Here is a 16,363-nt window from a genome sequence, read left to right as displayed (position 1 = left end):
AATGGGGACACAGAAAGGTGAAGTGACTTTGCCCAACACACTTTGAGGTTGGATTTGAATTCCACCTGTCACTATCTACCTATAGGATCTTGAGCAAGTTAGATCACCTTTCTGAGCCTTGATTCCTACCTGTAAAATGGGGATAATGCTGCTTACTGGAGAGGCTTATTCAGGCAGCACAGTGCTCGCCCCCAGCAGGAGCTCAGCGGCTATGACTTTTCTTCCCCCCTTGCCCTAAATCACACAGCCAGAATCAGTGGAGTTGAGCCTGGAATTGAACTTCTATTCCATTTTTAGTGTCCCCTCCCATTTACCCTTTGGTGTATGTGAGATAAAGGTGGCATTTTTGGAAAAGGAATTCTTACTAAGAAATAAAGGGGAAACACAGAAATAGACATGGACGTGTGAACAAGAGGCAAAATGCTGATGCCATGTCTGTGTACTGTTGAGCTCAGGCTGGCTTGCCTGGGGCTCATCTGCCTTTACTCCTGCTCCTTTGTCCTCTCTCAGCATGTCTGGCTGGCTCAGACTCGCATATGCCGAACAGACAGGTCCTCCAGGGTGCTGGGGCCCTCCCAGAAACTTCTCCCACTGGCTCTGGGAATGGGTCCTGAAAATGGGATCATTGTTGGATGAAGAAGGGGGTGGGCAACCAGAATCAGCCCTGAAGCAGGCTCGACTGTGCCCTTTGGTGGCCCCAAGCCTCTGAGCAGCTTCTCAGTACACCTCAGGACTCGAACCTCATCCCATCATGGCCATAGGTGGTTTTTTGCTTGATAACAGTGGTGAATCTGGGAGGTCCACACTTGGGATGTACAAGCCATGCAAGTGTGAGTCAGGTGCAGCTTAAGCCTTGGTCATACCTGGTTTCCTTCTGTCAATCATTCTTCTTTTCTTCTTCTTCTTCTTCTTCTTTTTTTTTTTTTTTTAGAGATAGGGTCTTGCTATGTTGCCCAGGCTGGAGTGCAGTGGTGTGATCATAGCTCACTGCAACGTCAAACTCCTGGGCTCAAGTTATGCTCCTGCCTCAGCCTTCCAAGTAGCTAGGACTACAGGTGTGTGCCACCATGCCCGGATAATTTTTAAAGTTTTGTAGAGATGGGGTCTCGCTATGTTGCTCAGGCTGGTCTCCAACTCCTGGCCTCAAATGATCCTCCAGCCTTGGCTTCCCAAAGTGCTAGGATTACAGGCGTGAGCTACCACGCCCGGCCTGTCAAATCATTCTTCACAGGGCCCCACCTTTGTGTCATCTGGTGGGATTGAACTTGACTAGCTCAAAAAAGATATAGTCAATTACATTCAGCTCCCATGAAACCAAGCTGAGTATGAGCCTGATCATTCATTCATTCATTCATTCAACCAACAAGTATCCATCACTCTCTGCACATGGATCAAGATGTATAAGGTTGAACAAAACCCAGCCTTTGCCTTTGGGGAGCTCAGAGATCAGTTGGGGAGACAGATAAGAAAATACCACCACCACCTTGTGTTGTTACTAAATTAATGTATTTTTTTTTAAAGAAAAAATTTCTTTTTTCTTATGAAGCTGTGATTTGGGATGCTATTAACTTAAACATATATGGTAATGCCTTCAGGAGGAGGGAGGGTGAGGTGACGTGATGGTAACTTGCAGAACCTCTGAACTAGATGTGCTGACTCTTGCAAGCCAAGCAGGGCATGGTGACACATCCCCTCCTGCAGTTGCTGCCATTGGGACCCACCCAGGCATGAGGGAAAATGAAGAGAGCTTGGGGTGCCCAGTAACATCACCTCACTCATGCCCCAATTCTTCCACCTTCTTCCTCAGGGTAGTTTGACCCACCTACACCTGGGTTTTATCCTCTACTTACATATCAGTGAGGGGCTTGACCTCACCGAGTGTTGGCCAGGACAGGTGGTCATCTCCATATCTTGATACCCTTGATACCCTGACTTCCTGGACCCCACTTTGCTTTCAGGAGCCCATGTTTTTTTTTTTTTTTTTTTTTATTTCAGCTCATCATGGGGGTACATAAGTTCAGGTCATATACATTGTCCATGTCCCGCCCATCCCCCCGAGTCAGAGTCCCAAGCGCGTCCATTCTCATTCTCCAGACAGTGCGCCTGGCACTCATCATGTAGTCATACCTCCATCCCCTCCCCCCCCCACCTCCCCGGGTCTGCACCTTCAAGCATGACCATTCCCCAGAGGTGGGCTACACCCAGATTTAGCCACTGTAATCATTCCCTCTCAACACCCCCCACCCCAAGTGTTATGGATTTTATTCAGTATGCAATGTACATGGTTGTTTTGGTCCCAGGATGTAATGACCTATGGAGTCCTGTACTCATAATTAGGTTTTTATTTTATTTTATTTGGTATATTTTTTTCTTTTTTTGGAGACAGAGTCTTGCTCTGTTGCCTGGGCTAGAGTGCCGTGGCATCAGCCTAGCTCACAGCAACCTCCAACTCCTGGGCTCAAGCAATCCTCCTGCCTCAGCCTCCTGAGTAGCTGGGACTACAGGTATGCGCCACCATGCCCGACTAATTTTTTCTATATATTTTTAGTTATCCAGCTAACTTCTTTCTATTTTTAGTAGAGACGGGGGTCTTGCTCTTGCTCAGGCTGGTCTTGAACTCCTGACCTTGAGTGATCTGCCTGCCTTGGCCTCCCAGAATGCTAGGATTACAGGCGTGAGCCACCGCGCCTGGCCCACTCTGAACTTTTTGATCCCAGTTCCTGGAACTCATCAGACTCTCTTTCACCTTTGTACCTTTGAGTGTACTGTGCTTTCTACCCAGAACTCTCTTGCCCCTTCTGTTTTCCTGGCTAACTCTTCCTCTTGCTTTGATTCTGTGCTTCCATGTCACTTCCTTCTCTGGTTTTACTACTCCTCTGTCCCTTTCCAAGGTGAAGTGTCCTTGCTCTGGAATTCTACAGCACCCTCTATCTTGCCTCACCCCTGTGAAAGTCTACTTAGCTGTATTCCCTGTGACCCTCTGAGCTCTACAAGGTCAGGATCTGTCCCCTCTTACTGATCTAATTCCCAGCACTGATCATGCAGCAGGTGGGCAGTGAGTCACATGCGTAAGTGAATCCATGGCTGGTCAGGAGCCCGTGAGTATGACCATGAAAGTGACTGGGCTCTGGGGCGTTTGGGTCCCTTAGCGCAGATCCAGACACACAGTGCTGGTGTGGCCATCTTGTTGTTGTCTCTTTTCCAGGCACCAGGAAGTCTGAAAAAGTGATGAAAGCCAGGGTGGCTGAGTCCCCATCTCACCTCCTTGACCCCATCTTCTCCTCCTGTCCCTCCGGCCTTGGTGGGGGACGGTCTGCCCCTGCTCTTTCTAAGCTTAACTCCCCAGTGGCGCCCCATCCGCCCCGTCTATGACTGCTGCATCCAGTCGCCACTCTCTCGGTTTTTCCAGTTCCCTCATCCTCCCCTGTCCTGAACAGCTTTCCTTCTGCTGAGCCCTCGGATGCCATCTCAGTTCTTTCTCCCCGTTTGCTCCTGAGCGCTTTGCGATTTGACCTCTGCTCCTGTGTCTGCTGAAGCTGATTCTTGAAGGTCACCCATCACAGACAGAGCTCTTTTCAGTTCTCGCTCATGACCAGTCTGCATCAGCCGATTGGATTACCCACTCCCTGTCTCTTGAATTCACTTTTTTGGTTCTCCTGCCTTTTCTATTTCTGACTCCTCCTCTCTTCTTGTCCTAGAAATACAGGTGTTCCTCAGGCCCTTGCCTTCTGTTCTCTCTCTCCCCTCCTCCCGCGGTGAGCTCACCTTGATATGGATAACTCTGGAATTTTCCTGTATCTATACACGGACGGCCCGTTAGCTATATTCAAACCGGCTTTGTCATTGCCTCTGCAAAGCTCACTGCTTCCCTAGCGGGCTCCATTCCAGTGCTCGGACTGTAACACGGTGCCCTGAGAACCGACTCTCAGATTTTTGAAACTTTGGTGAACTGAAAAGGGAAAAACTGCTACTGAAAAATTGCAAGGAGTGTTTTGTATTTAGAGGTGGTGTTGCAAATTCCCTTTTGGATCAAGCAGGCCCTTTGTTTCAGAAAAATTGCCCAACGGTACCCTTTCGTTGCGCACAGATGAAGTAAGCATTTACCCACTGTTCCTGAGAGGGGCACGGTCCCAGGTTACCTGAGTGCACTAGCTTTTATCCAACCATTCTGTTTGCTAACATCAGTCCTTGTGTGCAGTTGAGCCAGAGTTCTGCCTCTGAGACTTTCTCACTTTTGGGGTGTGATTGAGGAGGAGAAATAGTTCTTGAAACTGTATGAATTTAGAAGACAGGGAGCTGCAGATGCTGTTTGTTCTTGTGGGGTTGAGTGTTCCTGTAGGCCAGCAGTTTGTGGGGTGTCCAGAGCCGTAGTGAAGAGGACCGCTGGCAGGACCCATGGGTGTGCTCACACCTTGCCCTGGCAGAGAGACTGAACCCGGAGCCGTCTAGACCTAGTGCAGCCCCGCCTGGACCCATGGGCTGCAGGTGGCTCACCTCTATGCTCGTTTTGTCGGTCTCTCCACTGAGCGTAGGCAGCACGAGGGCAGGGACATGGATCGCTGGTGTCTGGCTCACACAGCGCCCTGGTGGGTGCCTGCCAGATGAATTAACGGATGAATGAATACTGTGCTCTGCTGTACTTGGGGCCGTAGAGCAAGAGCACCCTCTCTTGGCAGGGCTGGGGTTTCTCCAGAAGGGTCCATCATCCTGGGAAAAGGATGCTCCTGGCCCAGGAAGGCGGTTCTCTTCTGGCTACTGGGGAACCTCTTTATTTTCTCTGCAGGTGGGCTGGGGGTTCACCATGGCAGTGGGCCTGGGCCCTGGGAGTGGCCCCATCTCAAGTAGCTGCTGTAGTTTCTCCCCTGGGTTGTGCTTTCCTTCCGTTATCCTTAAGAGTCTGAGGCACAGCCCGGGGAGCAGCCCCTCACATTTGCACGGTTGGAGCAAGACGCCCACATACTAGATGTCTAAACATTTAAAAGTTATAAAGAAAACTAACAAACTATTACGTATGTTCTAACCTCCTACTTTGACACATATACCTTTATTTTTTATTTTTTGTTTTTTTTTGAGACAGAGTCTCACTCTGTTGCCCGGCTATAGTGAGTGCCGTGGCGTCAGCCTAGCTCACAGCAACCTCAAACTCCTGGGCTTAAGCGATCCTACTGCCTCAGCCTCCCGAGTAGCTGGGACTACAGGCATGCACCACCATGCCCAGCTAATTTTTGCTCTATATATGTTTAGTTGGCCAGATAATTTCTTTCTATTTTTAATAGAGACGGGGTCTCACTCTTGCTCAGGCTGGTCTTGAACTCCTGACCTCGAGCGATCCACCCACCTCGGCCTCCCAGAGTGCTAGGATTACAGGCGTGAGCCACCGTGCCTGGCCCCATATACCTTTATAATGACAAAATTGAAAAATATGTAACTCAAAGTTGCCAACATATCAAAATTTATTACATTTCATTATTATTGTGCATGTCTGGGTGTTCTGTTAATGGACCAGAGATAATTGGATCAGTAATAAAGACAAATATCACTCATGAATTATTAGATAGTCTTCCATAAAATCTATTTCTCTTGCCTTTATTGTAGCAAAATCACAAATTTCGATTGGATCAAGATTTTCACCTAATTTGTGTGCTGTTGATAGTAGTGATCTAGATGAAAGTACAGAAGTCACTTTCTAAAAAATATAGAATCTGAATTTTTTCATTAAAATGTAAATTGAAAAAATGTAAAACACTAAGAAATTAAAATTAATTTCTGTATGTTTTTTAAAAGAAGTTCCTTTTCTTTTCAAAGTAGGCAATTGCTATAGTCTAAATGTTTGTGTCCGGCCAAAATTCATATGCTGAAACCTAACCCCCAAGGTGGATGGTATTAAGAGGTGGGGCTTTTGGCAGGCGATTAGGTCTTGAGGGCTCTGCCCTCAGGAATAGACTTAGTGCCCTTATAAAAGAGGCCTAAGGGAGCTTGTTTGCCCCTTCTGCCATGTGAGGACACACAGAAGGCACCACCTATGAGGAATGGGCCCTCATCAGACACTGAATCTGCTGGTGCCTTGATCTTGAACTTCCCAGCTTCCAGAACTGTGAGCAATAAATTTTTGTTGTTTATAAATTACCCAATTTAAGCTATTTTGTCAGAACAGCCTGAATGGCCTAAGACCTCACAAGACATCAACTTATCTATTAAAATAAAAGGCAAAATTGGCTGGGCCTGGTGGCTCACACCTGTAAGTAATCCTAGCACTCTGGGAGGCTGAGGTGGGAGGATCACTTGAGCTCAGGAGTTCGAGACCAGCCTGAGCAAGAGTGAGACCCCGGTCTCTACTAAAAATAGAAAAAATTAGCTGGCCAACTAAAAATAGAAACGAAAAATTAGCCAGACATGGTGGCGCATGCTGGTAGTCCCAGCTACTTGGGGGGCTGAGGCAGGAGGATCGCTTGAGCCCAGGAGTTTGGGTTGCTGTGAGCTAGGCTGATGCCATGGCACTCTAGTCCAGGCAACAGAGAGATACTCTGTCTAAAAATTAAAATAAAATAAAATAAAGTAAAAGGCAAAATACTAGTTAAAATGAATTAATATAAAACATTTAGAGCAACTTTTTTTTTTTTTTTGAGACAGAGTCCTGCTCTCTTGCCCAGGCTAGAGTGCCATGGCATCAGCCTAGCTCATAGCAACCTCAAACTCCTGGGCTCAAGCAATCCTCCTGCCTCAGCCTCTTGAGTAGCTGGGACTACAGGCATGTGCCACCATGCCCAGCTAAGTTTTTCTATATATATATTTTTAGTTGTCCATATACTTTCTTTCTATGTTTTTAATAGAGACGGGGTCTTGCTTTTGCTCAGGCTGGTCTCGAACTCCTGAGCTCAAACAATCCACCTGCCTCGGCCTCCCAGAATGCTAGGATTACAGGGGTGAGCCACTGCGCCTGGCCTCAATTTTTTTTTTTTTTTGAGACAATGTTTCTCTCTCTCTCTCTCCCAGGCTGGAGTGAAGTAGCATGATCATAGCTCACTGCAGCCTTGAACTCCTGGGCTCAAGCAATCTTTCCACCTCAGCCTCCCAAATAGCTGGGACTACAGGTGTGTGCCACCATGCCCGGCTAATTTTTCTATTTTTTTTTAGAAATAAGGTCTTGCTATATTGTCCAGGCTGCTCTTGAACTCCTGGCCTCAAGCAATCTTCCCCCCTGGTCCTCCCAAAGTGTTGGGATTGCAGGTGTGAGCCACTGAGCCCAGCCTTTAAAGCACAATTTTTGAATAAAGCTGATAAATTTTATTTTATGAAAATTTAATTATATCTTATTACATGTTTTTATAAACATGAAACTATTTCAAATTCTAATGTTCAATATTTAGTATTCATTCAGCAGCCAATGTAAAGAATCAGTACTGAGCTTTATACATCTACATCTAGATCTACATATTTATAAATCTAAGAGTAATAGGAATTATTTAATATTGAAAATATTCCTTGACTACCGTATGCAATAGTTGAGAATGTTCTGCTAATTCATGAATACTTCCATAGTCATGACTGAAACAGGAAGAAAAGGAAGAAAAGGAACACTCGGCTCTACTGGTAAAGGATATGTTGTTTTGCTAGCTAAAGGGATCTGACTAATTAATTAATTTGTCTTTTCTTTTACCTAAACACTTCCCTACTGAAATCTTCCCTGTACTCTAAAGCAAGATTCATTTCCAACATTGGCTGTGCCACAGCCCACGCACCTTTATAGCATTTGGATTTCGTTGCCTTTGTTTGGAAGACATTAAGGCAAGAAATGTGGAGAAAACGTTAGTCACAAGAGAGGATGTTAGGCTCATGCGATGCCCTGTGCCGGCAGTGAGCTAAGCTCCTGAGAGAAGGAGGCACCTTTGTCTGTGTGCATGTGTTTTATTATAACAGCTTTATTGTAACAGTATTTACATATCATACAGTTCACCCACTTAAAGTGAATAGTTCAATAGTTTTTAGTATTTTCACAGAGTTGTGTAACCACCACCACTAACTGCAGAACATTTCCATCAGCACAAAAGAAACCCCACATCCATTAGCTGTCACTTCCCATTCTCCCCTCCCTCAAGCCCCTGGCAACTACTAATCTACTTTCTGTCTCTATGGATTTGCCTGCCTATTCTGGACATTTCATATAAATGGAATTAGAGAACATGAGACCTTTTGTCACTTCTTTCACTTAGCTTAATGTTTTCAGGGTTCATCCTTGTTGTAGCGGGTTTCAGTACTTCATGGTTGAATATGATTCCATTGTATGGATAGACCACATTTTGTTTATCCATTCATCAGCTAATGGACATTAGGGTTGTTTCCACCTTTTGGCTATTAGGTTTTTGGTTTTCTGTTCTAGACAGGGTTCCGATATGTTGCCTGGACTAGAGTGCAGTGGTGTCATCATAGCTCACTGCAATCTCAAACTCCTGGGCTCAAGTGATCCTCCTGCCTCAGCCTCCTGAATAGCTGGAACTACAGGTGCACGCCAGCATGCCTGGCTAATTTTTCTATTTTTTGTAGAGATAAGGTCTTGCTATTTTGCTCAGGCTAGTCTCGAACTTCTGGCCTCCAAAGATCCTCCCACCTGAGACTCCTGGCATGCTGGAATTACAGGTGTGAGTCACCATGCCTTGCCTGTGGCTTTTATGAATAATGCTGCCATGAACATTTATGTACAGGTTTTTGTGTGGGTGCATGTTTTTGGTTCTTTTGGGAATATATCTAGGAGTGGAACTGCTGGGTCACCTGTGTTCATTAACAATGTTTGTATGTATGCATGTGTGTGGGTCCCAGGGCGGGGCCCTTTTGCCCAGGTGTAAGGGTGGTACTGGCAGCCCATTCTCTGCCTTGCAGTGGGAATTGAAGAAAAGGACTTTTGCCACACTGGGGCTGAGTGACCAGAAAAGGGTAGGGCCAGAGTGGTGGCTGTCACCTGTGGGAGATGAACAATCATACCTGCAGCATTTAAATGAAATGCGATTTTATTTTGTGCTAACATACTGGTTATAGGTCATCCCTCCCAATCATCCAGGCTTAAATTTCATGGTATATGTTCTGTGAATTCTGTCTTATGATCAATAGCTCTGACATCTGTCCCATTCTCTCCATTCCCTCTGCCACTGTCCTAGTTCAACTTCATGTTATTCATTACCTCTTGTTTGCTTTTTATTTTTACTTTTTTGATCACAGAAGTAATGCATAGATATACAAACCTAAAGCATTGCAGAAATACAAAATGTAGAAAGTAGAGTCCTCCCCATATCAGATCCCCCAGAAATAATCAACATCAACAGTTTAGGGCATTCTCTTCTGAAATTTTTATACACATTCTAACATATTATTATTTGTTTTAATACAAAAAATAGGATAGTACCATGTATACTGCTCATCTTGCAACTTATGTTTTCTCCCCTCTCAAAGTACATTAGATATCTTTCCATAAAAATACATACAGATCTGTGTTATTCTTTAAATAGCAATATGTAGTCTATAGTGTGGCTACATAACAGTTTATGTAAGCAGTCCCCTGTTTATGAACAGTGGTTTGTTTCCAAGTTTCTGCCATTACAAACAATGCTGCAATGAGTGTTTTTGTATACATGTCTCCTTATGCACATGTGGGAGTTTTTCTGTAGGATAAACTCCCAGAAGTGGAAATGTTGCGTCAGAGAATGTAAACATTGAATACTTTAAATAGATACTACTAAATTTCCCCCCCAAAGCATTATATAGTTTGTTTTGCCATCAGCAGCTCATGAGCATGCTGGTTTCCCCAGCCTTTCCAGTGCTGGCTGTGTTGACTTCTGTCATCTTTCCTAACCTTGCAGCATTTCTTCTTGCTGCCTTTGTTGCATTGTCTCAGCCTCCTGAAAGCTTCCTCTATGTCCACTTTCTCTTCTTTCACATGTTAATCTGCCTAATTCTTAGTACTAATTATGACTTTGCCAACTCAAAAAACCCTTTGGAAAAAGTGAAATAGGCCTGTCCTGGACACTTTTATTTATTCAATCAACAGATAGTTATTGACAATTAAATATGACAAATATGTAAATTAGGCACTGTCCTAAGCACTAGGGACACAGCATTGCGCAAACATGATAAGGTCTCTCCTGTTGTGGAGTTTAATTCTCATGGTAGGAGACAGACCACGAACAAATGAAGAAACAAAACATTATTAGACTATTGTGAGTGCTATCCCGAGAGTTAAGATAGGGAGACGTTATGGTTACTGGGAGGTTGGGTGGTCAAGAAAAAATTTCTGAGGAGAAAAACACTTAAATTTAGCTCTGAATGATAAGAGCAAAGATCCAGGGAATAGCATGCTAGACAGAGGGAACAGCATGTGTAAAGGCCAGAAAGTAGGAGGGAGCTTGGTTGGCATGGGAAGGAGTTGGAAGATGCCAGATTGGCTAGAGTGGAGAGGATGTTGGGCAGAACTGGATGCCATGAGAGTAGAGTCTTGGCCAGGGGCTTGATGGGCACAGATTTTGAACAAGGGCAAGGAGTTTGAATTTTTAAGTGTGATGAGAAGCCATTGGAGAATTTGAATCACAGATGTGACCTGATCCATGTTTTCAGAAGTTCACTGTCACTGGGCATGGGACATAGATTATAAACAGCAATACAGGCAAGAGCGGGAGCAAGGAGACCTAGGAGGAGGGACCACGATGGCTTGGGCAAGGCTGAAGGCAGTGCAGATGGAGAGAAACGAACAGGATTTCCATGGAGTAACTAGGTAAATGGTGGTGTTATTTACTGAGATGGGAAAGACCGAGTGAGGTATGGATTTAGGCGTAGGAAATCCAGAGTGCTCTTCTGCCCAAGGTGAAATTTGAGATGCTTATTAAACATTCACATGGAGATGTCATGTAGGCAGTTGGATATGTAAGTCTAGAGTTCCAGGGAAATCTGGAGTTCAGTGCTATAAACGTAGGTTTGGGAGTCATCGGGATATAGATGGTATTTAGAACCTTGGGACAGGAGGTGATCACCTAAGGAGAGTGTAGTGAAAGAGATGAGAAGGACCAAGCCCTGAGGTCCTCCAACATCTAAAGAGCAAACAAAGGAGGAAGAACTTACGAAGGAGGGCGTGAGCAGGAGCAGCCTGGGCTGGAGGAATTCCAGACGAGGAGAGTGTGGCGTTAGAGAGACTGAGAGAACAGTGTGACTCAAGGAGGCAGTTAGTCAGCTATGGGAAGTACCAATGAGAAGCGACCATTGGATCTGGCAACATGGGAACAGTGTCACTGGAGTGTGTCGCACAGAGAATGAGAGACGGGGAGGTGGAGACTGAGCCGCAGCAACTCCCCCGCAGACGCTTTGCTGTGGATGGGGGAGGCAATGGGGGAGTACCCAGAACAGGATGTGAGATTGACGGGGGCTTTTGGTTTTTTAAAGATGGGAGATACTAGAGCACTAGAGTTGACATACTAATGGGTATATTCAGTAGAAAAGGAGAAATTAATAGGTAGGAGAGGGGACATGGGCAGGAGCCTGTTCTTGAGAAGAGGGGGCGGTCTAAGCACACAATGGATGCAGGGACACTATCCTTCCTCATAGGAAGGGAACAGAGAGAGTGGTCTTATTTTATTTTATTTTATTTTATTTTTTATTTTTTTGAGACAGAGTGTCACTCTGTTGCCCAGGCTAGAGTGCTGTGGCATCAGTCTTGCTCACACCAACCGCAAATTCCTGGGTTCAAGTGATCCTCCTGCCTCAGCCTCCCGAGTAGCTGGGACTACAGGCATATACCACCATGCCCGGCTAATTTTTTCTCTCTATATTTTTAGTTGTCCATATAATATCTTTCTATTTTTAGTAGAGACAGGGCCTTGCTCTTGCTCAGGCTGGTCTTGAACCTGAGCTCAAACAATCCACCTGCCTCGGGAGAGGGTTTTCTTGATGTGGGTGGGCTGGAGGTTTGGGTGGTAGAGAAATGATGGAGTTCTTGCCAGATTGCATCAAATTTTTCCCCAAGGCACTACGGAGCAAGATCACTGGCATGGGGTGTGGGTGGCAGATGGGAAGAGAATGTGAGAGGGCTGAGGAGTGAGAGGAAGGCATGAGCTTGTCATTTTGTCCATTCCAGGGTAGCGTGGTGGGCTTACTGGGCCCCCTTTTAGATTGACTTAGAAATATCCCAGCTCCTTACTCAGAGGGAAGCCTTCTGTTTTTCTTCCAGGCCCAGCTTTCCTGCCCTCATAACTTGGCTCATTCATTTCTTCATTGGGGTGCACTAGAGGGAATCTGAACCAGAGAGATTGAAGGAGGGGGTTGGCAAAGAGAGAGGGCATGGAGAGTGGAATAAAACTCTGTCCCTGGGTCAGGAAGTCCCACCACAACCCCAGAGCTAGCTGGGCCCGCTCGGGCAGCGCTGAAGGCAGAGCTGACTAATTTTAGGAGGCCTCCTGGTTCTATTGTTCTGGGCTAAGCTGGGCGGTAGGGGAGGTGGTTTCAGGCAGGGATACCAGTGTGGGAAAGGAAGTGTGGCTGCTGTCGCCACGTGAGAAGGATGGAAACTGTGAGCCTGGTGTACAGGTTTCAGCCCCAGGGAGGTTCTGCTCTGGTTCCCACGAAGCAGGTAGGAAGTTGCCCTTCCCCAACCCCGAGCGTGAGGGTGGCTGCACTGGTCAGCTCCCACGCCAGCTCCAGCACTGCCCCAGCCAGTGTGCAGGGGGCGCACTTTCCCCGGTCCAGCTCCCGGGCTGGAGGAAGGGTGAATGCCAGCCTGCCAGAGGAGCACGGTGAACCAGTTTGATTCTCCCAAGTGCCAGTGCAGCAGCTGATCGCCATTTCACGCACAGGGGTTTGAGGCTCACACGTTGCATGACTTGCTCAAGGCCTCCCTTTGGTAGCTGAGCTCTCTCATGGTCCACTGGGGGATCCTTAGGTTTCCAGAAGGGCAGAATACTTTGTTGTTCTGATGAGGTTTGCTGCTGTTCACACGCAGGCTGGCTGGGCACAGTAAAGCTAGTTTTTCCAGAGTTTTTGTGTAAGAACAGAGGCGGTGCCGGGATCCAGAAATGGGCCCAAAAGGTGTATGTTCGAATCTTGACCCCCCTAGGTGTTAGCCCTGTGACCTTGAGCAAGACATTTAATCTCCTGGAGCCTCCGGGTCCTTACCTGCTCCTTGGCGCCAGTCACCCCGCCTGGTCCTCAGGGCTGCGGTAAGCCCCCATGAAAGAATGTGCAGGAAAAGCTGTACAAGGAGAAGGGACTCTTATTAATGTGAAGCTGACGGGCCACATCAAAGGCCGGATGTTATCTCAGCCCAAGAGGGAAAGGATTGCTTTTCCAAAGGAAAGAGGATTCATTGTGCTTATTTGGGAGCTTCATGACTGTGCGGATTTGGTTGTAACAGTCTTGTGACCCGCTGGAGAAAGGCACACAGGGAGATGGAGGAGGTGCTGCCCAGGCCAGGAAAATTCCAAACCCCGCTAGTCTCCAAGGTCTTCCTGAAGTGGAGAGCCCTTACAGGCCGGGAATGCCACTCAGAAGGCAACTTGTATGATTTAAAATTCCAAAGATGAGTCGACAGCAGAATATGTTCTTTGTTGCTTAATAGGTTTTGCTCCAGCTAATTCTCCTGGGTTCCTTCCATTTCCTGGGCAGAAGGAGTCAGCTTTAATATCTCTCCTCAGTGGCAGTAAGCGGCTGCATGGTGAATGGAGATGAGACTGTGGCTACGTGGGGGAGGGAGGACCAGAGTGAGAGCATCTCAGCAATAGCGCTGGGGGGAAGTCAGGCTGCCCTCAAGGTCACCTGAGTGTCATGGAGGGCCTACCCAGCAGCCTGACAGATTCAGCCCTGCTCATTCTTACCTCTTGTACTTCCTGGTGAACTCCTACTCATCCTAGATATCAAAGCTCAAGTGATTTTTCCCCAGTGTCACCAGACAAAATGAATCAATCCTTTTTTGTGTTCCTATATCAATAAGGAAGCTTTTGGTTGTCAGGACTAGAGAAAAGTCAATTCAAATGGCTTAAACAAGAAAGAGAATGTACTATATTAGATGCTTGAAAATTTCAGAAGTACTGTTAGCTTTGGGCATGGTTAGAGCAGGACTCTGGCTCTGCTTCTTGTCAGTTCTTTAGGTTCCTCTGTCCTCTAAGGTGTTGGCTTTGTCCTCTGCTGGCTTCTTCATGGAGGTAAGATGGCTGCTACCAGCAATGGAGACTACATTTATCCTTGCTTATTTATAGGCAGAAAGAATGACTTCTTCCCCAGCCACAGAGCAAAAGCCCTAAGACTTACTGTGGTTAGACTGGCCTGCACTGGCCAAGGGAATCCAGGCACGGATTGATGTAGGCCAGCATTATCTCCTCTTCCTGAATCAGTCGGTGTGTGAAATTATGCCAGGCAGGGCCCAGCTTGGAACTGAGATGGGATCAGTCTCACCCAAACATGGCTGCTATGAAGTAAAAGTGGGTGGTTCCCATAGTGACCTCTTTTGTGGAGGAGAAGAGGGCAGTTGTTGCTGGGTGTATGCAACTGGCAATTGCTCACTGTGCTCCCTGGGCACTTGGTATACTAAAGTCTGGGCGCTTTGCGCTTGGCTCCTCAGTTCTTCTTAATTTTGATGAAGTCCAATTTATCATCTTTTCTTTTTATGGATTGGGCTTTTAGTATCATACCTAAGATATCTTTGTATAACCCAAAGTCAGAAAGATTTTCTCCTATGTTCTCTTCTAGAAGTTTTATAGATTTAGGTTTTACATTTAGGTCATTGATCCACTTTGAGTTCATTTCTGTGTATGGTATGAGGTATGGATCAAAGTTAATGTTTTGCCTATGTCTATCCAATTGTTCTAGCATTATGTGTTGAAAAGACGATACTTTCTCCACTGAATTGCTTTTGCTGTTTGTTGAAAATCAGTCGTCAACACATGTATGGGTCTCTTTCTGGACTCTATTCCGTTCCACTGATCTACTTGTTTTTTTTTTTTTTTATGCCAACACCACACTGTCTTAATTATTGTAGTTTGATAATAAATCTTGAAATCAGGTTGTGTAAGTCCTCCACTTCTTTTTCAAAGTTATTTTGGCTTTTCTTAGTCTTTTGCATTTCCACAGAAAATTTAGAACCAGCTTGTAAATTTCCACAAAAAAGACTGTTGTGATTTTCTCCCCCCAAGATCTGTTGTGCCCCTCAAAGAAAGAGAGGCCACTATAAGCTTAATTGAGGTCCTGAGATCTTTTCTCTCCCTAGTGTGAAAGTCACACAGGTGAAGCGATCTGCTGTGATTTTGATTGAAATTGAATGTATAGATCAATCTGGGGAGAATTGGCAACTTAACAATATTGAGTCCCCAACTCATGAACATAGTATATATTTTTCCATTTTAGATCTTTAATTTCTCACAGCAATGTTTTGTAGTTTCCAGTGTATAGGTCTGCATGTCTTTTATTAGGCTTACTCCTAACCATTTCATATTTTTGATGCTATTATAAATGGCATTGTTTATTTCAATTTTTGATTGTTCATTGCTAATAAATAGAAATACAATCAATTTTTGTATATTGATCTTATATCTGGCAACCTTGCTGAGCTCACAAATCAGTTCTAGTAGCTTGTTTTTTGAGATTCCATCAAATTTTCTACATAGATGTGATCTTCTTTTTCAATTTAGATGTCTTTTATTTCTTTTTCTTGTCTTTTTGCACTGGGTAGAACCTCCAGTATAACGTTGAATAAATAGGTGGTGAGAGAGGCCATGCCTTGTTCCTAGTCTTAGGGAAAGCACTTAGTATTTCACCATTAAGTATACTCTTAGCTGTATTTTTTTTTTCATAGATGCCCTTTATCAAGTTGATGGTGATGCTGCCCTCACAGAATCATTTTGGAACATTTTCTCCTCTTTGATTTTCTGAGTTTGTATAGAACTGTTATTATTTCTTCCTTCAATGCTTGATAAAACTAACCAGAGAACCCATCTGGGGCTGGGGCTTTGTGAGAAGATTTTAAACTACAGGTTCAATTTCTTTAATAGATATAGGACAATTCACATCGTCTATTTCTTCTTGTGTGAACTTTGGTAGTTTGTGTCTTTCAAGGAATTTGTCCATTTCATCTAAGTTGTCAAACTTATTGGCTTATCATTGGTTTCTTTTTTCTTTTTTTTAATTCTTTTTTTTTTTTAAGGCTGTGTCAGAGCCACCTGGCCCTCCATAGGTATATATTTCTTTATTATTCTTTTACTATCTACGAATCTGTGGGGATGTTACCTCTCTCATTCCTGGCATTGATGGATTTTTATATTCTTTCCTTTTCCCTGATCAGCCTGGCTAGAGATTTATCAATTTTACTGATCTTCTCAAATATGTAGCTTTTGGCTTATAAATT

At 45.1% G+C, this 16,363-nt stretch overlaps 1 non-coding gene across 1 annotated transcript; it reads right to left on the bottom strand.

Moving 5' to 3' along the window:
* Positions 1–15,155: 15,155 nt before the first annotated feature.
* On the bottom strand, positions 15,156–15,240 carry LOC123636265. Its single transcript, XR_006734457.1, has one exon. It is a non-coding gene; the product is annotated as a small nucleolar RNA SNORA64/SNORA10 family (small nucleolar RNA).
* Between the last annotated feature and the right edge of the window lie 1,123 nt (positions 15,241–16,363).

Source organism: Lemur catta, chromosome 3 (genome assembly GCF_020740605.2).
Source record: "Lemur catta isolate mLemCat1 chromosome 3, mLemCat1.pri, whole genome shotgun sequence".
Classification (NCBI taxonomy): Eukaryota; Metazoa; Chordata; class Mammalia; order Primates; family Lemuridae; genus Lemur; species Lemur catta.
Note: the sequence above shows the minus strand (reverse complement) of the source record. Positions and strands in the feature narration are given on the sequence as shown.